Raw genomic sequence first — 24,547 nt, 5'->3', positions numbered from 1 at the left:
GGGACTTGCTCTATACTTTTCCCACCAGAGATGTCTCTGATCAGAAGTTACAAAGGGACAAAATGCCAGATTCCAATCTCACTTACCCCACTGTAAACCAGGAGTAACTCTCTTACAGTCGATGAAGTTACTCTGCTATTAAATTAGTGAAAGTGAGAGGAGAAAGAGGCCCCAAGTTTTCAGCTTGTAATCACTGAAGTTACAATCAGAGTCTTTCCCTTTAAAAAACAAAATGTAAAGATAGTGACCTTGTCCTTTTGCTACAGAAGCAGTCAGTCTGCCTGAGTTATTAATTTTAATAATAAATATTTATTATATTTTGTTAACATGGTACCAGGTTAAAGAAACAGAATGCAAAGTACATACAAAGCCATTCGGAGTGCAAAAACATTAATCGCATACATTGGAGTATGAAGCTATAAATCAACATACTTTTGAAATGCAGATGGAGGTAAAAGTTAAAATGATTAAGACTGTTAAACTGTATAATTGGAGCCCTCTGGTACTGAGTTCAGTTGCAGCTGTATTGGGATTTTCAGCCTGGCATATGTCCTGAGAGCCAACACATTTTCTTCTTGAAGTATATGAAAGTTCTTTTACTCTCACGGCTAGCCAGGAAATAAAGAAATATTAACAAGATTGAATAATTTATTCAAATTATCATCTTTGATGGAATCTGAAGTCCATTAGTCTAAAATAGCAACTGAAAGCCACAAAACACAACTATCACCACCCCAGAAACAAAACAAACACAAAAGATTGCTAGCTCTGTATTTCATTATAACTGGTCATTGCACCACTCTCAACAAAGGGAAATAATTAAATGTAAAATAAGCAAACAAATTATTTTATTACCTATATCAAGCATGCACCAACATACTATGGTATGTCCAAAGGGTTCATCCCAGGGTGAGTATTTGGATGTCAAAATAGACCTAGATATTAGACCAAAATTTCCCAAAGTAGCCACCAACTTTGGATGCCCAACTTGTAGACACCTATAGCTTGATTTTCATAGGGATTAAAGTTGGATACTCAGAACTATAGAGCACCTTTAAAAGTTTGGCCTAGATGTTTTTCTCATTTATATGCAAAACTGTTGAGTCTTATAGGCTTAATCACCTGGAAATTCTCCTCTTTTACCAGAACAAAAGTTGCGGGGTGGGAGGTGCAGGGATGCATTCGTAATAACCAGTTAGTTTGTCTTTGTAATGTATGCTTGGAAATAGGATAACTCTAGGGAAATGATAGCCAACTTGACTGAGGGCAGTTTGGCTTCATCCCTATTGAAAGTAATAGGAGATATCAGCCATTTTGAATAAAGGAAAATTTGCCAGCTGGATACCAGCAATTATGATATCATGGGAAATGTTAAAAAAGGCAACAAGTACCATAAGTAGAAGGAAATTGAGGAATTGATTTGTTTTCTTACAAAAAAAGTCAGTGAAAATGAAACATTCATTTTCATCAAAAATTTTCTATGGAAGTATACAGATTTTCATATAAAATTAAAGCTAAAAATTCAGTAGGTTTTTTCAAGTTTCAAACTTTTTGATGAAAAGCTGAAAATTTTCTATGAAAATGTAATATTTTTGTGTGTGCAAAAACGTCTGTTTTTTCAAAAAGCCATTTTCTCTTAAAAAATGTTTTGATTAATTTTTTTGACTGGCTCAAATCAGGAGACTCGTGATGCAATTGTGAGAGTCAGTAACACTAGTAGAGAGGGGAGAATGAGAGAGTGAGGAACTATAAAAGTGTTTTTCAAAAAGATGTGCTAGGAGAAAATTCTTTCCCCCAAAATGTCTTATTTCTGTGAACAGTGACTGCTTGCAGCTGCATAGAGGAGGTGAAGCTGAGAACTCAGGAGACTTGCCAGCACCTCGTGAAGATACTGTAGAGTAGGGTAAATGTTGGCCTACCTCTGTTAGGCCAGTAATGTGTAGATTTCCTCTCTTCATTTATCTGGCTTATGACATATCTACAAACCATCATTTTCAACCTCAACACATTTGAATGTCTGGAACATCCTTGACTAATTTGGATTATTCAAGGTTTTGGCTACGAATAGAATTATCCAGACTTCCTAAATTAGGAACAATTTATATTCCTGGAAACACTGGAAGACTTTCCCCATTGTGTTGGTTTATCTTTGGTTTAATTTATGTAAAATGTGAAGGACATTTCCATTTAAAAAAAAATTCCACTCAGCGTATGTTTTCCCTTGGACATGTCACACATTTAGTTTCTAATTTAAATATAATGATCTTGAATATAATAATCAACTGTTCTAGGATCTGCAAAGCAAAATCTATTTCTGGTACCAAAACTGTGGAGAAAACATGAGCATCAACTTTTATTCTACAATTTGGGAAAATGTTGTGATCGCTCAGGCCCAGATTTTTAAAGGAACTGCTCTGCTCAGTATTTTAAGTCCTACGTGACACAGATGGATAATTCCCATTTTCAAAAGTGACTTAGAGAGCATGAGCAGTAGCTTGGGCTAGCTGGCCCAAGTATATACCCAGGGGTTGGTTGGGATTGTATTGAGGTGGCTAACCTGACCCCTTGTCCAGGTACCTGTGGCTATGCTGCTAATTTTAGGTGCTACCTCAAGCAGAGCTAGCATGTGCATGCCTACTTGGGCTGGTAGACAGCCCAGTTAGACATTCCAGCTGTTGTATAGAAGTACCTTAAAAGTCACTTAGGGCTTGCAACTCTGAGCAGAACAATGCCTAAATATTTTTAAAAATCTGGGCCTCAGTGCCTCTGTTTATATTATATTCATAAAAGTTGAAATGATAGTATGATGCATTTCAAACTTATCAAACTAAATTGTTTCAATAATTTTCTATTGAAAATATTAACGAGATTAATATGGTCCTGCTAAACATTTCACTTTTGTCAAATCAGTATTTACTGATGGAAAACTGCTCCATTGAAAAATTTTGACCAGCTCTGCTGTAGAGCATGATACCGATCCAATTGCCCACCTCCTCCCGGATCAAATGTTAGATTATTTACATGCAGCTGGTGTATGACGGTGAGTCTCCCCGTAAGTAAACCAGCAATTTCAACACTTTCAATTAGATCAAAGTTTATTTATCACAGACAAGAAATCAAAAGATAACAGTTAAGCAGACTATGACCCTAAAGAGTCTGTGATAACAATAAACATCATTAGTCAGGTTGGCTCTCCTAATTACAGAGGATTGCCAAGCAAGAGGAAAGCCTTACATGGCATAAAGACTTGTGCTCCTCCTCAGCAGTGCCCCTCTTCTCTGAGAGCTTTTCACTGTCTCTCTTTGGAACTCAGAGTATCATGAATCATTTAGTTTCATCCAGGGCAGTCTGCATCAAATTACTGTCAACACTCTAGGTGTCTTTTCATGGCTCTCTCACTTGTAACTCGAGATCCTCTTTATATTCTCTTTGTGGCTTTGTGTTAAGGTGTCATGAGCTACAGCTGTTAATGGACAGTCTCAGTTGTATATACCCAAATGACTCCACATTGATTAACTGCCTAGTTCTGCAACCTTTACTCACACCGAATAGTACTTATCTAAGTGTTGGTAGTTTCACTGAAGTCTGATATGAGTTGTATTTGTTTAAATTGTAGTGTATTTAATTTTTGTGTCTATGAAATATTCTGCTAAGCTGATAATTCAACCCAAGCGATTTCCCGAGACAAGGATGTTATTTAACATTCAAGGAAGCCTTAATCCAAGAAGGGAATTTACTTGAAGTTCATGCGAGCAGAAACAAATATACATCTTAAAAGACACTTCCAAGAAAAGATGTTTACTTAAGGCAGATGATGCCTTGGTCATCAAATTGGGCCCTAAATTCACTGGCACTTGTCTCCCAATATACAATGCTGCCAGTCTTCATTGATGCAATGCCAGTATGGACAGGGATTACTGGCATGTTAGCCCCAATGATGGACACGATTTCCCCACTACTGTCACATAGCACACAAGTCATTGCTTAGGTGGCTTTTCTAGCCAGCTTTTTGAACTCCACTGTATGAAGATCAAATTTGCTCAAAGTCACTTACCTGTACAAACAATGAGGAGTCCTTGTGGCACCTTAGAGACTAACAAATTTATTTGGGCATAAGCTTTCATGGGCTAGAATCCACTTCATCAGATGCATGGAGTGGAAAAATACAGGAGCAGGTATAAATACCTGAAAGGATGGGAGTTGCCTTCCCAAGTGTGAGGTCAGTCTAACGAGACAATTCAGTTAACAGCAGGATACCAAGGGAGGAAAAATAACTTTTGAAGTGCTAATGAGAGCGGCCCATTTTAGACAGTTGACAAGAAGGTGTGAACAACAGTAGGGGGAAATTAGGTTTAGGTTTTGTAATGACCCAACCACTCCCAGTCTTTATTCAGGCCTAATCTGATGGTGTACAGTTTGCAAATTAATTCCAGTTGTGCAGTTTCATATTGGAGTCTGTTTTTTAATTTTTGTGTTGAAGAATTGCCACTTTTAGATCAGTTATTAAGTGACCAGAGAGATTGAAGTGTTCTCCTGCTGGTCTTTGAATGTTATGATTCCTGATGTCAGATTTGTGTCCATTTATTCTTTTGCGTAGAGACTGTCCAGTTTGGCCAATGTACGTGGCAGAGGGGCATTGCTGGCACATGATGGCATATATCACATTGGTAGATGTGCAGGTGAATGAGCCCCTGATGGTCTGGCTGATGTGGTTAGGTCCTATGATGGTGTCCCTTGAATAGATATGTGGACAGAGTTGGCACTGGGGTTTGTTGCAAGGTTTGGTTCCTGGGTTGGTGTTTTTGTTGTGTGGTGTGTAGTTGCTGGCGAGTATTTGCTTCAGGTAGGGGGGCTGTCTGTAAGTGAGGGCTGGCCTGTCTCCCAAGGTCTGTGAGAGTGAGGGATCGTCCTTCAGGATAGGTTGTAGATCCTTGATGATGCGCTGGAGAGGTTTAGTTGGGGGCTGTAGGTGACGGCTAGTGGCGTTCTGTTACTTTCTTTGTTGGGCCTGTCTTGTAGTAGGTGACTTCTGGGTACCCTTCTGGCTCTGTCAGTCTGTTTCTTCACTTCATCAGGTAGGTATTGTAGTTTTAAGAACGCTTGATAGAAATCCTATATGTGTTTGTCTCTGTCTGAGGGATCGGAGCAAATGCGATTGTATTTTAGAGCTTGGCTGTAGACAATGGATCGTGTGATGTGGTCTGGAATTAATTTGCAAACTGTATACCATCAGATTAGGCCTGAATAAAGACTGGGAGTGGTTGGGTCATTACAAAACCTAAACCTAATTTCCCCCTACTGTTACTCACATCTTCTTGTCAACTGTCTGAAATGGGCCACTCTCATTACCACTTCAAAAGTTAATTTTTCCTCCCTTCATATCCTGCCATTAGCTGAATTGTCTCATTAGACTGACCTCACACTTGGAAAGGCAACTCCCATCCTTTCATGTATGCTTCTGTATTTTCCACTCCATGCATCTGATGAAGTGGATTCTAGCCCATGAAAGCTTATGCCCAAATAAATTTGTTAGTTTCTAAGGTGCCACAAGGACTCCTCATTGTTTTTGCTGATACAGCCTAACACGGTTACCACTCTGAAACCTGATTAGTTGACATGAAATACATTTCCCCCCCAGATGTTGTTTCCCAGGAACATTTAAAATTTTGGCATTTCATTTCACTTTAGAATGAAAAAAAATATTAGCTTTTGAAATCTCAATTTCCTGAGGAACAAAAATTCTGGTTCCAATCCAGCTCCATTTACATTGCCATTCAAATGTTACAAACCAAATATTCATTCCATGAATAGGTCTGATGCTAGCAAGATAGCTGAGGGGATCTGCATAGGAAGATACACTTACAGATTTACGACTTAATAGCTTTCTGTGTTTGGAATTATTTAAGAAATATTTCAAATACTGGTTGCAATCTTTGTGTACTGAATGTTTGTTTACTAAGCAGCTGTGTGTGCCTTTGTCTCTGGAACTGACTGGAAGCTGTCACTAATATCTACAGCCAGGGTTTTCAGTAGAACAACTTTGGCATTTCACTGTGTGTAATGGTTTCTACAAGACCTGAAAAGACAGAATTCTGGCCTGTGCTTTGGCAAGGAGTTACGCTGAGGCACAGGAAAGGATGTTGCAGGACTAGTTATACGTAAAGTGCCCGTTGCCCCCCCCTCCCCACACACAGCTGAGCAGTCATCCTGGTCTCTATATGGAGAAAAGGATTCACATTCTCTCCTGGGAAATTCTGATAATTCCCCAAGGAAAAACTCCCAGAAGCCCTCAGTTCCTGGTGCTATTTGGTACCAGTATGAGTTTATGGGAGTTTCCCCAGGGAATTAATAGTTTCCCAGGGGCTTGTATGAATTTGCCCTCCTCTCTCACAAACCACTTGGGTTTCCAGAACACCTCTTCAAATTTTCCACAAGCCATTGCTTCAAGAAGCTGTGCTGGGAACTGTGTACCCAGGGGGCACCACAACTATAGCCATAGATTACAGCACACGCGCCAAAGCAACCAAAATAGCATGGCTACTGCTAGTGTGAACATCTGCAAAGTGGGCCCTTACATGGGTGCGGACACACTAGTTCAGATTGTGTCTGCTCAGTTCCTAGAGCAGGCATAGTCAAGAGTCTTCCATAGTTCATAGCACAGTCTTGACTTGGTTTGATTTACTGCTTATTTTGCTTCTTCAACAGAGGAAGTAAGGAAATGAACAAGAATTATCCTACTGTTTCTTTGTCAATTTTCCCCCTAAACATGGCAGCGGTTACAAAGAATGTTGCATGTCATGTTAACACGATTAAATCTTTATATAATCAACAGAAAAGGAATAAATGGTTGGTAATGCGAGGGCAGTAATTCAGATCCCCCTTCAAGTTTTCTTCCGTGAAGACACTAATTGTAATGCTCTACTTCTAATTTGAAGCTGAGTCATCAGTGTGATTCTCAATGGCATTTCAGTTTAATGAACTCCTTTGCACTTGTTGCTTCTGCATCTCAAATTGATTCCCTGCAGATTCATAGATGAAAAATATGCTGTGCAAAAGAAGCACTCACCTCTACACCAAGAATTATTCTTTTATAAGTTACAGAGGAACAACATAAGGAAAAGCAAACATCCAAACTGGAAAGCTAAGCCTCTTACTTGTTCCTTATCCAGAGTTTTCTAATTAAACCCTGGGTACCCAGGGGGAACAATTCATCGCACTACAGCCATTGGTTCACACACACGTACAATATTCAGGGAGCTTTGTAAAATCCTCTTAGGGAAGCACACATGCACTTACAAATATGCCAGCTGTGATGTTAACTTTTTTCTGCCTTTAATTTATAATGGACTATATCTTTAGATGTGCATATATGGTATCTATTGACTTCATCAAAAGCCATGTGCACACATCCCATTTATAGCCCTCCTAAATGCTGCTTCTTCAGCAGCACAAAAATGAAATTTTTCTTTCATTTGATGAAAACATGAGTTTGTACACATACCAAAAGTTGGCAAAAACACAAACTCACTACTGTTACCCTTGCTCTTCCTTATCTGTCCTATTTCATAATCCCTTTGGGGCAGATTTGTGGCCACACCACAGCTCCTTTGTGTTAATTTGCTGGCACTACGTAGCTATATACATTGCAGATCACGGACCTAAAGAATCTGTCATGTGATGTAGGGCTACCATAGCGAGTTCTACTCCACCCCCATCCTGGTCTCTGACATACAGCATATGGCTGGTGAAAATAGGACTAGCCTAGGATGTCAGAATGATCTCTGATTGCTTTTTGTTCCATGTGTGCCATTGGTAGTTGGCATAAAGCAGAGCAGACTTCAGGCTGTTCTTTTTTGCAGTGAGTGCTGGACTGGCACCTTGAAGCCCCAGGATCAGGGAGCCACAAAATGCTACTGCTGAATCAAAAACACTGCTTCCTGCACCAACTCAATTTTCAAGGGAAGCCACCTATCCAAGGATTTAGATCAACCAGATGTGATCAGAACAAAGCCTTCGATAATATGACTAGAGGCTTTAAACTTTTAATCCAGGTGTCATAGGTCTTCTCCCCCACTTGGAGCTGTTGGGTTCCAAGATGGGGACCTGCATGGACTCCTCTAAACTAAAATCCTAGTTTAGATCTACTATGCTGCCACCAGCTAGGTTTTTAAGTGTCTAGCACACTCCCTGTTCCCCTGAACTTTCCCTGGGGAACACAGATCCAACCTCCTTGAATCTCAGCACAAAGGGAAGCAGCCCACTTCCCGCCTCCCTCTCTCCTAGCCCCTCTGGAGAGATACACACCGATTCAACTCTGTGAATCAACCTCAGGAGGAACTCACTCTTCCCCCCTCCCCTTCCCTTGAATCTCCACAAGAGAAGGAATTAACCAAGTCCAAAGAAAAGAAAATAATTTATTAAAAAGAGCAAAAAAAGAAAGTACCCTATCTCTGTCATACCCGGATGGAACAATACACAGAGTCTAAATTATAAACCTGGAGAGAACTCCCCCTCCCCCTTTCTTTCTCAGTAAAAGCAAGGTACAGCAATAGAAATAAAGAGATTGCTTTAGCAAAACACACAATTGCCAATACAGAAATAAAAGTAAAAAAAATACTAGTTCGCCTTTCTAATACTCACTAGACTGAATAGATGAAAAATACTGCAGAAACCTGGGAGGACTTGATTAAGATGTCTGGACTCCCTTAACTCCCAAGAGAGACTCAACTCAAAACAAAGAACACAGAAAAAAAACTTCCCTCCACAGAGATTTGAAATTATCTTGTCCCTGATTGGTCCTCTGGTCAGGTGGTCATCAGGTACTGCTTGTTAACCCAGTACAGGTAAAAGAGACCTTAACCCTTAACTAACTGTTTATGACACCAGGCATGCATGAATTTAAGTTACACCACAGTCTTGGAGACTAGTAATCTTTCCTGGTTCACTGAATCCTTTTCATGGTAGACGTTCTGAAACATGGAGGTGATAGAAAAGGGAGGATAGCCTTGCAATCACAAAATATAAACAAGCAACAGATTCTGCCTGGAGCCTTGTCCATGAACTCTCAAGTATACCAGCTATGACACTCGAAGACCCAATATCTTAGTGAAGCGCTAGTGGGCTTTCTGCAGAATTCTAGGTGCATTGATACTCACACATGATCTCGGGTTTTGGTCACATGAAATATATTAAAGGTTTTATATGCATTTCTTCAAAGAAATACTTCTGAAAAAAAGGCTGACCTACAGCTTTATGGATTGTATCTTCAAAAGACAAAGGGGATCTTCAGAAGAGAAGAGATGGGCAAGTAGAATACTAGGTCAGTAGGTCTACCTCACACCTAGTATGTGGAGCAAATATCATACAATGTTAGCAATAGTACAGTGAGAAAGTGTCAGATGGAAACAAACATGCTATAGAAGTTTCAGAAAGAGCATGGTTTGTGGCTTCCCCTTAAAGTCTTTTTCTGTGGTTTTCTTGCAGCAAGCAATGAGACAAATAAATGTATAAAACTTGCTATAAAAGACATTGAAGACATGAATATTTTGACATACACACACTGGTTACATTTACCTTTTAAGGACCTCTCCCTTTGTAGAACACTAAATCTATTTTAGATGTGGTCACATCAACATCTGTGGCCACTTTAGACATAATTAAATGCTGTTAAATTGAGGGATTCTCTTTGTTAGGAAAATAATGTGTCATCACCCTCAGGGGAAGTGGGAGGCTGTGGTTTAGGTTGATAGTCTTTTAAAGACAGTGAGACCCTATCTGTTGTATTTAAGGTACAAGAACGAAAGAGTCCAAAGGCAAGTTAGAAACATAGCAAATGCTTTTCATTTAGAGCTAAGTCTAGCTGCACAATCAAGATCATAGGAGATGGCAAAAAAGATGGGCCTGGGTGTCTGGACACTTGGATTCTATTCCTGGCTTTGCTACTACCTCCTTATGTCACTTTATTAATTATTATTACTGTCCAATATGCATATTGCAGTAGATTCCAGAGGCCTAGGTTAAGATCAGAGCCTCACTATGCTAGATGCTTGAAAAATGCATAGTGACCAGAAGTCCCTGCCCCGAAGACATTACAGATCCCTTAATCATTCTGTACCTCATTCCTCATCTGCTGTGTGTGGTCACAGCTTCTGAAAAAACTGCTTCAGATGTACTACAAATTGTATCTGATTTGTCTTGTCACCTGTCACGTCAGTAGTTTCATCTTTTGTGGGTTAGAACATTTTTCAGTGCATTCCATTGTAGACAAGGATATTTGAGACAATGTCCCTTTCAGATTCTAGTAGAAATTCCAAGGTGTTTTCTGATTCCCTCTGTACTCATGCTCATTAAATGGCTGCACTGTGTGGGAGCTGGGAATATTTTTCTTTTGCCAACACTCCCTATTTTACCCCATGTCATATTTTCACTTGCTTTTCAGGATTCTAAAGGCTAGATTGTGTCAGATAGGGCCTGCCTGTTGAAAAATACAAGGTAATGAATTTTGAGAAGTATTCTAACATCAGGGGTATCTGAAGGAACAAGGTTAGAACATATTGTCTAAAACTCCAACCAGCTTTAGAACAGCCAGAGCCCTCACATAGCAACATCTACTGCCCCCAGATATGTCGATGGGCAGCACCACCCACAAAATGAACACTTTTTGTTTCAATCACACTCCCCCCAACTGCTCTCAAATCACAAACACTTGCAACTGGGGAGGAGAAGCCAATTAAAATGGCATTTGAACTACCCACATACACTGGAGTTACACTGTAACCACTCAGGAAAAAGACCTGGGCCTCATTTTGGACAGCTCCGTGAAAGCTGCTGTTTAATGTGCAGTGGCAGTTGAAAAGCAAAAAGACTGAAAATATTATTATGCCACTATATAAATCAATGGTGCACCATCACCTGCAATGCTGTATTCAGTTGTGGTCACTGATACATTTTACCATGATTTTTCTGGTACTCCTTCAGGAAGTAATGATACTTTAAGCTGTCATGACTGAGCTAATTTGACACACTGACCATTTCAAAAAGAAATCCATCTGTGGGTTTATACCAGGCCATTAAAGGATTTCTCTTTTGCATAACTTCATACCCAGCTCTTCTTCATGAATGCAACATAGCATTTCTTAACTCAGACTGTAGGGAATCACTTTTTCCCCTTCCACTGAGAGCTACATCAGCCTACACTGTTAATTCAGTAATGATTATGAACAATAATGATGAAGCATCTCTCTTTAACTCCAGCCATCCCTCAAGTATCATTCTTTTAACGATTTTTATTTCTGTGTCCCCTCAATTTTCTTGTATGGGCCAACAAATTTATTTAGTAAAGATTGATAGGTTCTCAATAAAGATGTAAATTTGTTCTTCTACATCTGATTCCACGCTACTCTCACTTTCTGGTAAATGTTGTAGAGGATGCATCTTCACGACTAAGGATTTGCATGCCACACTGCTTAGTTTAAACCAATACTTGTATTCTTAAAAGCAGTCTATGAATTGTGGGTATGCATGTGCATGCATAAGTGTACTTTAGTCAGTCTTTTAAGACTTCTAAGGTTTTGTGGTTTATTTCTACATTAGAGCGTCTTCCATAAACATATATTGTTTAAAGTTTTCCCTCTGTAAGAACAGTGAGCTTCTATTTTACTATTTGGAAATTATATTTTTACTTTGAGTCAGTGATCTTGAAGCAAAAGCAACTGGAGCATCATTTTTTAACAAAATAGCACCTAGTCCACTTTGGAAAGCATCAGGAATCAGTTTGATTTGTTTTAATCAAAATAATTGAAAATAGAAGCTCCTGTTAACAGTTCCTTTAGCTTATCTCATTTTAATGTAGCACAACTCCAAAAGCCATTCACAGTCTTTCTAACTTAACTCTAAGAGGTGTTGTTACTTGTGGACATTTGTTGCAAGAATTTAGAAAAGTAATCATAATCCAATAACTCAGGTAATCTCTATAATTCCTATTTATGCTGAAATATTGCCATCTTCATGATAGCCTTTTCTTTAATTGAAGAAAGCATTAACTCAAATAACACCGATGTGTTTCTGTAATAGGATATCAGGCATTAGGACCCTTACAGATGGATGGGACAGAGCTGTTTTGCTGACTCATCATGGCAGCCAGACTAGGTGGATATTAGTAGATTCAATGAGAGATGATAAAAGGCTGAGCTACTTTCTAAGGCATGACAGAACTAGAAGGAGAGACAGGAAGTCCTATAGAGAGAAGCCTGGGAATAATAATCTTTGAAGGAAACTTGGATAAATTAAATTAAAAAACAAATTGCACTGTCTCTAAATATAATCCAGCTCAGGGTTTTGTTCCATATTTAGAGTTTCTGAGGCAGCAGAAGAATTGTAAACTCCAAAAAGGGGTAAAACTGTCCAAAATTGTTTTGTGTGGTTTATTGGGAATGAGAAGAAAACCCTGTCTGTTTATACTTGCTCAAATATCTTAGCTGTAGTCTTGTTGCTATAGAGAAATTATGTTAGTACATTTCCAAGCTCTTTTTGAAATTAGACCAGACTTTTCTCAGTCTGATATCATGTTCCTTTTTAGTTCCGCACCAGAGCAGGACATCATTAATGTAAGTGTTGTGCCAGCTATTACTTCTAAATTCTTTGTTGATTGGCAAGATTTTAGGCATGACCACTGTCCTTGAAACTTCCTTTTTCTGTAGGCATTTGTGCCCAAATTATTTCTTATTATACACATATGGCGATCAGTTAAAGCCTGAGCATGTTAGCAAGAACTAGCCAGCCACATACCTGAGTGTGATGATCTCCTGGAGCATCCAGAACCATATCAACTGTGTTACCCCTCTGCCTCAGCAAGAGAGAATGTTGCTGGACTTTAGATAATGCGTCAGCTCCCTGTCACTCCAGTCTGTCCTCCTCACCAGCAAACTCCTGGAGATTCTGCCAGTCTTAACCTTACCTTGCAGGTAATAATCAGTGAGTGCCAGTTCCTGAGTTCCCCAGAGACATCTCTCTGCAGTGTCCAGTCCCTCTCAATGGACACTCATTGAAATTATTAAGTTCACTGTCACCAAAGAGACAGCACACACACCAGCCTGTAAGTTAGCTGAGGATTCATTATTTACTTTAATATAATAGCACTGAGGTGGTTTATAGTGAAACTAAATGATACTAAGCAAGAGAAAAAGAGACGTGTCTGGTTACAAACAAAACAAAATAAAACATGCTTTCTAGTGACTAAAACTTAATTTTCACAAGTTACAATCTTTGCCTAAGCAGTTTTCTCATTTACATCAAGTTGCCAGCATCTCCAGCTCCCCAGACTAGGGGATCCAATGTTCACAGCATCAGAGGGTTCTGTTCCCTTTATAGGGGTGCAGACTCTGTCCCCCAGTGTGCCCATTAAACTTTCATTTGCCACTTGTTAGCTAGATTGCTGTGTTTTCTTTATACGCAAATGTACTTTCATTGTTCTCTGCCTGTAATTAAGTCAGCCAGACAGGTAAATCTGGATACTAAGGGACCAAGAGGAGCTTGTGAACAGGGTGCAGCAAACAGGGGAGTTTGAGAGGGAGATCTCCTGCTGAAGAAGGAGTGAGCACTAATTCTTGAGGTGAGATTGTTTCTCTGTTTGTTTTTTCTTTTGGCTTTGGTTAAAGTTTACATTGTGATCTGTTGGGGATTGTGTGTCAGAAGACTGTGTGGGAGACCTACTAGCTGCTACCTGAGTGGGTTCTAGGAAGGCTCTAGCTTCCTGTCCCTTGCCCCTTAATCACCCTTCCCCTGTGTGTTAATGAGGGGACAGGATTGACCTAAGAGAGAAGGGCTTAAAAACCAGTGACCAAAGGGACCAGTGAACAGGGGAATTTGAGAGGGAGTAGAAGGGAGAAAGAATAAGATCAGCATGGTTCAGAAAGGCTGCACTACCAATGCCAACACTGTTCTTGACTCCTCCACCTACACTTGTGTCCAGATAGAGAACCTGACCATGGATGCCCCTGCCCAGGACCTTGTGTGGATTTGCAGAGACTGTGGTCTGCATTTCCCCATCATAGAAAGCCATGCTGGAGATATCATCCACTGTGAGAGGTGCCTAGTGGTAGAATCTCTCAGGAAGCCGGTGGGAAAAGCTACAGGAGGATGTGGCTAAGCTAAAGAACATCCGTGCACACAAGGAAATCATTGAAAATATACATATGGAGACCTCCCAGGTTGAGGAAACAATCCAGCTGGAGAGGACTGCAGTCACACCATCGGGGGTGGGGAGTAAATGACTCCTCCACAAGGAAGAAGCTGGCTGCTGGTTACTTCTGGACAGCAGGCAGTGCTCCACCTCTACTCCATCTCACTGTCCATAGATATAAAAAACCTGATATGCTGTCCTGACAATAAGAATATAAGAACGGCCATACTGGGTCAGACAAAGGTCCATCTAGCCCAGTATCCTGTCTTCCAACAGTGGCCAATTCCAGGTGCCCCACAGGGAATGAACAGAACAGGTAGTCACCAAATGATCCATCCCCTGTTGCCCAGCTTCTGGAAGTCAGAGGCTAGGGACATGATCCCTGTCCATCCTGGCTAATAGCCATTGATGGACCTATTCTCCATAAATGTATCTAGTTCTTTTTTTTGACAACAAGGGATAGGGACTCTCCCTCAAAGGAGGAGGAGAAGTCACGTACCTCTAAGGCACAGAGGACCACAGCCACCATTCCCAAAAGGAAACGAAGGTTGATGGTGGTCAGCAACTCCCTTCTGAGAGGGATGGAGATATCCATCTACCAGCCTGACCTGGCACCCCATGAAGTGTGCTGTCCGCAGGGCCCTGTATCAAAGACATTATAGAAGGACTGCCAAGGATTGTCTTACCATCTGAGTGCTGCCTCATGCTGCTCATCCACGTGGACATCAATGATACCACAAGGTATGACCCTGAGCAGATCAGACATGACTACAGGGCTCAGGAATTGAAGGTGAAGGATTTGGGAGTGCAGATGGTCTCATCGATCCTTGGGGTGAAGGGTAGGGGCCTGGGCAGAGACAGACACATCCTGGAGGTGAATGCACAACTACACAAATAGTGTTGCCAGGAAGGCTTTGGCTTCCTCGACCGTGGGATGCTGTTCCAAGATGAAGGACAAAGCAGAGATGGGGTCCACCTACCAAGGAAGGGGAAGAGTATCTTCAGATACAGACTGGCTAACCTGGTGAGGTAGGCTTTAAACTAGGTTTGACAGGGGCAGAAAACAAAAGCACACAGTTAAGTCCAGAACATGGAAACCTGGGTGAAGAGTCAGACTCTGGGGGGGAACATGGGCAATCACAGCAGGGACAAAGGAGAGATGAGAGGGAATACAGAAGGGAAATATAATGAACATGGATGTCTATATACCAATTCAAGAAGTATGAGGAATAAACAGGAAGAACTAGAAATACTAGCAAATAATCACAATTACAACATAATTAGCATCACAGAAACTTGGTGGGATAATTCACATGACTGTAATATTGGTATAAGGGTACAACCTGTTCAGGAAGGACAGACAGGGGAAAAAAGGGAGGAGGTGTTGCCTTGTGTATCAGATGTATACATGTGCACTGAGGTTAAGATGGAGATGGGAAGCAGACCTGTTGAAAATCTCCAGGTAAGGATAAAGGGGTAAAAAGCAAGGATGATGTCACTGCAGGGGTCTACTATAGACCACCAACCCAGGAAGAAGAGGTGGATGGGGCTGTTTTTAAACAACAACAAAATCATCCAAAACACAGGACTTGGTGGTGATGGGAGACTTCAGATACCCAGATATCTGTTGGGAAAATAATACAGCAGGGCACAAATTATCCAACAAATTCTTGGAATATATAGTATCAGAGGGGTAGCCGTGTTAGTCTGGTTCTGTAGAAGCAGCAAAGAATCCTGTGGCACCTTATAGACTAACAGACGTTTTGCAGCATGAGCTTTCGTGGGTGAATACCCACTTCTTCGGATGCAAGTAGTGGCAATATATAGAATCATAGGGTTAAAATGGACTGCAAGGGTCATTTAGTTTAACCTCCTGCCAAATGCAGGACTTATTGTGTCTAAACCATCCATCTAAACATTGGAGACAACATTTTATTACAGAAGGTGGAGAAAGTGACTAGAAGAGAGGCTAGTCTAGATTTGAGTCTGACAAATAGGGAGGAATTATTTGAGAATTTGAAGGTGGAAGGCAGCTTGGGTGAAAGTGATCATGAAATGAAATAGTTCATGATTCTAAGTAATGGTACGAAGGAAAACAGAAGAATAAAGACAAATTTCAAGAAGGCAGACTTTAGCAAACTCAGAATTAGTAGGTAAGATACCATGGGAAGCAAGTCTAAAAGAAAAAAATTGTTCAGGAGAGTTGAGTTTTTTAGAGAGACATTATTAAGGGTGCAAAATCAAACTACCCCAATGTGTTGGAAAGATAGGAAGTATGGTAAGAGACCACTGTAGCTTTACCAGGATATCTTCAATGACCTGAAAATCAAAAAAGAGCCATACAAAACGTGGAAACTAGGTCAAATTACAAGGATGAATATAAAAAACATCACAAGCATTTAGGGACAAAATTAGAAAAGCCAAGGTACAAATCAAATTTAAACTAGATAGGAATATAAAGGGAAACAAGAAAGCATTTTACAAATACACAAGAAGCAAGAGGAAGACCTAGGAGATGGCAGGCGTATAACTCAATGAGGAGGGAAAGACAATAACAAAAAACACAGCAGTGGCCAAAGTGTCAAATACCATTTTTGTTCCAGGATTTCACCAAAAAAGTTAGCAGTGATCGGAGGACTAACATAGCAAACATTAGTGTAAATGGGGTAATAACTGAGGCTGAAATAGGAAAAGAACAAGTTGGAATTACTTAGACAAGTCTCATGTCTTCAAGTTCACAGGGCCTGGTAAAATACATCCTACAATACTTAAGGAACTAGCTGAAGAGATATCTGAGCCCTTAGTGATTATCTTTGAGAACTTGTGGAGGATGGTAGAGATCCCAGAGGACTACAAAAGGGCAAATATAGAATTTCCCTATAAAAAGGGGAATAAAGATAATTCAGGGAATTATACACACATCAGTTTAACTTTGGTACCAGGGAAGATAATGCAGCAAATAATCAATTTGTAAGCACCTCAAAGATAAAAAGGTGATAAGTAATAGTCAACATGGATTTGTCAAGAAGAAATCATGTCAAACCAACTTAATATCCTCCTTTGACAGGGAAACAAGGCTTGTGAATGGGGGACAGCAGTAGATGTGATATATCTTGACTTTAGTAAGGCGTTTGATACTGTCTCAAATTACCTTCTAATAAGCAAACTACAGAAATACAGCCTAGATGAACCTATTATAAGGTGGATACACAACTGGTTGGCAAACCGTTCACAATCAAACTAGAAGGGCATATAGAGTGGGGTCCTGCAAGCACCTGTCCTGGGTCCTGTTCTATTCAATATCTTCGTAAATGATTTGAATAATGGAAAAAAAAGAGTACCCTTATAAAGTTTACGGATGATACCAAGCTGGGAGGGGCTGCAAGTATTTTGAAGGACAGGATTAGATGTCAAAATAATCTGGAGAAATCCAAGGAAATCCAAGATCTCATTTTTCCAAGATCTCACTCAAAAGAGTTCCTCCTACACAAGCATTCAGGTCTTGAGCAGTCCAGGCAAACAGCACACATTACAAAAAACCTTAAACTTGTTCTTCATAATAAATTTTAAAAACCAACACTAGCTGCCTATTTAATTTTAAAAACAACAAAAAAATATTCACCTCCCTTTCCGTTTCTTATAAGGAACCTTGAAGTTTAAATCTCCTCAATGTGATAGATCTGCTTGCTTTGATCTGCTTAGCTCTTGGAAGTCTGGGGGCTCTGGGCTGCTGGCCCCATGCTGCCCTGGATCCCTAGGGACAGCTCTGTCTGCCATTAGGGAATTTTTTCCCAAGAATCCCCTGTAACATTTCGCGAACCCCCAGGGGTTCACAAACCCCAGTTTGGGAATCACTGATCTAGACTGAAATCATCTTGTCTAGTGGGTGTTACCCAGGTGTAACTACATTTGAAGTACAGATACATATTCAGTATTTATAACTTCAGATACAAAAATGATACATGCATACAAATAGGATAATTAATTACAACCTTTTCAATGACACCTTACAAGACCCACCTTACATAAAATGCATCATAAATATGCCATAATCATATCATAATAATATCACTGAGAATATGTGGTGCAGTCTCTCAAAGGGTAACCAGAGTTGTAAACAGTATTCCAAATGAGGCCTTATCAGTGCCTTGCACAATGGCATTAATACTTCTCTACCTCTACTGGAAATTCCTTTCCTGATACACTCTCCTAGGATCACATTTGCCTTTTTTGCAGCCACATCACAATGGTGATTTATAGTCATCCTCTGTCATTTCCAGCCAATAACCCCACCTTCCACCCCCCACACACATTTGTAGACGAAATCCTTATTATTAGACATTAAGTGCATGACCTTGCACTTTGTACTATTAAATTTCATCCCATTTCTGTCACTCCAGCTTTCAAGGTCATCCCGCTCTTCCTGCATAATATTCTGAGCCTCCTCTGTGCTGATAAAGCCTCCCAACTTTGTACCAGCAGCAAATTTCATTAGCACACTCCTACTTCTTGTGCCAAGGTCATTAAGAAAAATTTGAATAAAATTGGCCCGAAGATGGATCCTTGACGACCTCCACAGGATTCCTCCCACCAGTCTGATAATTCACCCTTCAGCACAACCTGTTGCCTTCTCCTCTTTAGCCAGTTCTTTATCCACCTCACAGTTCTTGTACTGATCCCCAGCTTCTCTAATGTAACTAATAATTTCCCATGTGGTACTGTGTCAAATGCCTTACTGAAGTCCAAGTATATTAGATCTACTGCAGTTCCCTTATCTAAACACCCCCCGTTATTTTCTCAAAGAAGGAAATCAGCTTAGCCTGATCTACTGTTGGCAAACCCATGCTGAATTACATACCCTTTACTGTTTACCTCCTTGAATTTAATTATTGTTTCCTTCACAATTTGTTCTACTGCCTGCACAGTACGGAGGTCAGACTAATTGGTCTGTAATTGACTGGATCACATTTTTCCGTTTATTGAAATAGATACGTTAGCTCTTCTCCAGTCATATGGTATTACCCCCGAATAGATGGATTTATTAAAAATCCTTCTACTAGATAAGCAATCTCACGTGCCAGTTTTGTTCAGCATTCTGGGTTGGAAATTATCCGGTCCTTGCGATTTGAGTGTGTTAAGCGCTTCACATTTTTCTTTCACCTTAGATATGGTAATTTCCATTTCTAGACACTCATTTCCATCAGCTATACTGCCTTCCTGCACATGCTCCATATTATCTCCATTATTGAAAACCAAGTCAAAGTATGTATTTAGTTTTTTGGCCATATCTACATGATCTTTAAGCTCTTTTCCATCCACACTGCATAGCAGCCAAGCCTCATCCTTCCTTATTCTCTTTTTATTTATATAAGTAGATTGGCAGTAACTTTGAGGGTTTTTCATCTTCCTCTGCAGCATGTGGGTGCAGATTACTTTCCAGGATTATCAGGGTATATCTCACTTAATCATTTCTCTGCCATTGTGGGGGAGGGGGAGCTTGGGAATTGGTGCATCTTGGTCCCTCCAATTCTCTGCCTGTGGCACATGATAGTTTAGTCTTTTGTGGGCTGTAATACTTAGATCAAATTTTGGTTGGTGGGTTTAGTGCATGGTTCTGCGTGGTGTTGGCAGCTTGTGATATACTGGAGGTCAGACCAGACAATCTGTTGGTCCTTTCTGGCCTTAAACGTTGAGACGCTATGACTCTGTGACTTATTACATGTATCATAGTAGTGCTGATAGGCTTGAACCAAGAGTAGGGCCCCATTGCACTAGACTCTATTAAAACACATAGTAAGACACTAGTAAAAACCCTAGATTTACTTCAGGGTTCAAACAAAGGTGATGTGGGTCCTTAATGCAACTAATATAATCAAGTACATCAGTGAAATGTTACCATCTATTTTTACTTAGATCAGGCACATTAGATCAGTCTTAATTCATCACAAATTTTAATCCCTAATTCCACATCCAATAGCACAAGATTAAGTGGCCTTTATGGTACCTTTATATATAAACTCCGCAGTTAATAAAGCCCCATGAACCACACAGTTATGTTTAAGGTGTCTCAGTGTTTGCAGTCCCATATTAGATTAAACAGATTTTTAATAATAGATTAGTTTTTGCATTCCCCTCTGTTCCTTGTGTCACTAGCAGGCAGAGTTAAGGCTTTTGGGCACAGTAACTGGGCATTTCCACACGTTAGGATGTTTGGATTCATTTTAAGTTTAACCTTAACTTTGAATTTTCTGGGTTTGTAATGCTTGTTTTTGGGATAATTACAATTTCTAGCTTTAAGTTACTGATATGTGTTTTCTACATTAACTCCATCTGACTATAGACATTTGTGTGAGGATTGTATTAGATAGGATAATGCCTCAGTAGTGAAGGAAGCTGGCTTCTGAACATATCCATATTCTGGGTGTATGCTTTCAAAAATAATTGTGAAATGAGTACTAATTTGTGGCTGCTGGGTTCTCCAATCAATGAGCAATTCTCTGCACTCCCCTCATGCCACCTCTAGGGCTAGTCTGAAGGCTGACATAAGGGCAAACAAAGTTGTCCATTCATTTATTATTCAACTCTATCAAACTGCTAATGTTAGTAATTGAAGTGTATCTTATTACAGAGGCAAAAGTTCAACTTTCTTCTCCAGGTGTAATATAGTTCCACCTTTAAAATTTTAAGTGCAGTTAAGAATAAAATATAGGTGTATGCAACACAGTCAACTCTACAGAATTGATTAATCAAAACTGCACTATTAGCAGTTACTCATGGGAACTAACTCTATGCTAGAATTTTAGCTTTATATACCAGGGTCACTTACTGGAGACATTTTCTGTCTAGTTAGTGGTTCACTGTATTCGCTGGGTGCTTCTCAAGTATTTGAAAATATCTTGTTCTCTCTCCTTTCCTTCTCAGGCTTCAGGGGAAAGAGCTTAATTAGTTCGTTGGATTTTTAGTTGCTGGTTTGATATTGTTTGTTTGCTTATTTAGTTTTGGTTATGTGGGTGTGTGCGAGACAGTGAGCCGGTGGGTGTGCTGCATGTCTATGGGTATGTCTACACTATAATCGGAGGTGTCGCTGCAGCACATGCAGCGATACTAGCTCTGATCTAGATAGAGCACGTAACAGGAGCAATGAAGTCTCAGCAGCATGGGTTGCTTAAGCACATACCCAGGCTCCTAGGCGAAGTTGTACAGACCATGCTGCCCTGGCTTCACTGCTGTTGTTATTCAAGCTAGCTAGATCACAGCTAGCTTTGGTATGTCTGTGCATGCATCAGCCATACCTCTGATTGCAGTGTAGACATACCGTATGTGTATAAGGATGTGAAGAAATTAGGAGGAGAAGCTAAGTTGAAAAATAAGATTTGCATTTAATTCGGACAGTTGTGTTATATTATATATATTATTTGTCCAATATTTACTATTTCTGAATAAAAAAACCCAACTATGCTTGTGATCAGAAAATTTACTCTGTAAAAATGTCACCGTCCTATTGCATATATCTTCTCCCTATCTTTCTTCTAAGAATTATCTGCTAACTTTACTTACAGTTTAAAAGACTAGTGCAGTCAGCACACTGAAAAACCACTATCGTTGCAATAAAACAGATCTGTATTAGGGTATATGCTGCCTCCACGAGAATTCCAGCCAAATTTTGATTCTTGAATACGTGGTGATAAGGAACAAAACAAAGAGCACAGCTTGGATTTCAAGATACCAGGTTGAGCTGCTGGCAGTTAGCAAAATCTAGTTTTGGCTTGCAAATGGAGCAACTGTGCTATGGAAGTCACAGAGAATAAATTAAGGGACATCAGATGCTATTTTTAATAACTTTTTAAAACGATACTGTAGTATTTCCTTTATGTGGATCTCTTAAAATACTGATATAGGATGGAAATGAATATTTAGTAGGAAATTTTGAGATAAAGCTTCTACATCACCCTGGGACAGAATTCTAGTCTTTCATACCTGGACTACTCTGTTACAGTCAAGATTTGTGCACCAGTATAACTGAAAACACAATTTTTACAAGTAAGATTGCTTATATATAAAGATACAAGAAGACACTTTATCTTCCTAGTCATGGTATATTGCAGAATGTGGAGCATAAATCTGAACACCCCTAAGTATAGCTTGTAGTATACTGCAGTTGGCAGAGAGTAGAGATGTTCATGATCATGGAGATATTTTTGCAAAATTTCATGCAATTTTTTCACCTGTCTTGCCTGGCTAGTAACTATGGACAGTTGCAAAAATGTGTGTGTTGCTTTACATCAAAAATAATTCACATGAAAAAGGTCCAATTTTAGCACAAAGAGGGTCTAACTTCAAATTCACAACTAAAGGATAATATGCTCAAGTTGTGAGCATAGTGTAATTCTATTAAAACAAACTGTCCCCTCTGGTAGATGTAATGGATCAGGGCGTGAGTTGAACACATAATTCATTATAAAGAGTTTAGGCATTGAATTACACATCTTTTCCTGCTAACAAAATGCTTTGTGATTATATTTATTTGGTTGCTTTTGGGGAGATCTTTTGGAGGGCAGAGGGGTGTACTACAGATTTAAGCTAAGTGAAAGTGTAACCCACACACCTCCTGGGTGTGGTGCTCTATTCTATCTAGTGGCATTAAGACCAGTTAGAGAGACATTAATGGGTCTACTTAATAGGCCTCTGGCTTTTAGCTTGTGCAGTAGAGGCTCATGCACTAAGCTGAAGAGAAGAGGTCTCAGGTTCAATCCCCCCCCCCCGCCAACAACCAGAGTCTGTCAGCATTACAAAAGGAACATGGCCAGGGATTGTGATGGGTTTGGCATTTCCCCTGTTGTTTGGATGGCCAACCAGATTTTAAAAATGACCATTAAACCCCAAAGAGCGTGTTTTGGTTTAGACATAGTCTGATTCTCCAGTGACATTCTCTCCAGCTCCGCAGACACTGGATTTCCGAAGTTTGAATATTCCCAGTGGACTGTTTATGAGTTATTCACAGAGGAGAAGCCCTCTGACAGAGATCCAGGAATAATGCTGAACAACAAGTAGAGGAGAGAATGTTGCAGTCTGCACATGAATAATATAAACAAGGAAGTGCTTCTCTCTAAGGGTATGTCTACACATTCAGCTGGAGGTATAATTTGCAGTTCAAGCAGACATAACCACACTAGCTCTGATTAAGCCAGTACACTAAAAACAGAAGTGTAGCCATGGTGGCATGAGCAGCAGGAGGGGCTAGCTGACTGAGTACATACATAGCATCTCAGGCATAACTGTACTTGAGAATGTAACTGCACTGGAACTTATCCCCAAACTCTGCTGTCTAGGTTGGTGGGGTCCCGCTCTGGGTGCACCAGTTTGACAAGAGGGTTATGGCTGTGAGGTTTCTGTCCAGAGGGCACCCAAAGACCTATGCATCTGTTCCTAGTCACACACATTACATGGACCCAGATCATGTCCTGACATCCTCACATGGAGGGACCCTCTGTGTGTAGATTTCCCTCCTACTACACTTAAGGGGACTTGGTCATCTTTACGGTGCTAATCACCTCCCAGCCCACACAGAGCCTTCTCCATGGGCCTGGGTATCCATGTGAGATGGAGACTCAAAGGGCTAGGGTTTGGGGAAGCATTGTCCCCCTCAAACCCCTGGGACCTTGCTCAGAAAAAAAACCAATCATGGAACTGCCCTGGAATCCCAGGGGTAGCACAGTGGGGAATCAATGGACCCATGCTGTCAGATAGCTGGCAGCTTCTCTAGGGCCCAGGTCTAGGAAGGAGGCACAGGACTTCTATCTGAATGGCCCTGGCCTCTGGTAGATCACCTGATTTGGTGGTGGGCTCTGAAACCTTTTTGGGGGAGGAAGCAAACCCTGCCCCCAAGGATATGATCCTGGCAGGGGAGGGAGAAGATCTCTGCAAAGGAGACTTACAATGATTCCCTTCCCAATAGGCTTCTCCTGTGGGCTTTACTAAGGCCTGGTCTACACTGCGGGGAGAGGGGGTTGATGTAAGATACGCAACTTCAGCTACGGGAATACCATAGCTGAAGTCGAGGTATCTTATTTCGACTTACCTCCCGTCCTCATGGTGTGGGATCGACAGCCGCGGCTCCCCCTTTGACTCTGGCCTTGTCTACACTACAAGACTATTTCGAATCAACTTAGTTCGAATTTGTGGATTCGACCTTATGAAGTCGAATTTGTGTATCCACACTAAATACACTAATTCGAACTTCTGAGTCCACATTAACGGGGCCGGCGTCGACTTTCGAAGCGGTGCACTGTGGGAAGCTATCCCACAGTTCCCGCAGTCCCCGCTGCCCATTGGAATGCTGGGTAGAGCTCGCAATGCCTGCTGGGGGAA

At 40.5% G+C, this 24,547-nt stretch overlaps 1 long non-coding RNA gene across 1 annotated transcript; it reads right to left on the bottom strand.

The window, feature by feature from the left end:
• Positions 1–293: 293 nt before the first annotated feature.
• On the bottom strand, positions 294–24,309 carry LOC123373200. Its single transcript, XR_006580611.1, has 2 exons — positions 24,258–24,309; positions 294–608 (listed from the first exon to the last, which is right to left on the bottom strand). It is a non-coding gene; the product is annotated as an uncharacterized LOC123373200 (long non-coding RNA).
• Between the last annotated feature and the right edge of the window lie 238 nt (positions 24,310–24,547).

This window comes from Mauremys mutica, chromosome 6 (assembly GCF_020497125.1).
Source record: "Mauremys mutica isolate MM-2020 ecotype Southern chromosome 6, ASM2049712v1, whole genome shotgun sequence".
NCBI classification, from domain to species: Eukaryota; Metazoa; Chordata; order Testudines; family Geoemydidae; genus Mauremys; species Mauremys mutica.
This window is presented reverse-complemented; position numbering and strand designations above follow the sequence as displayed.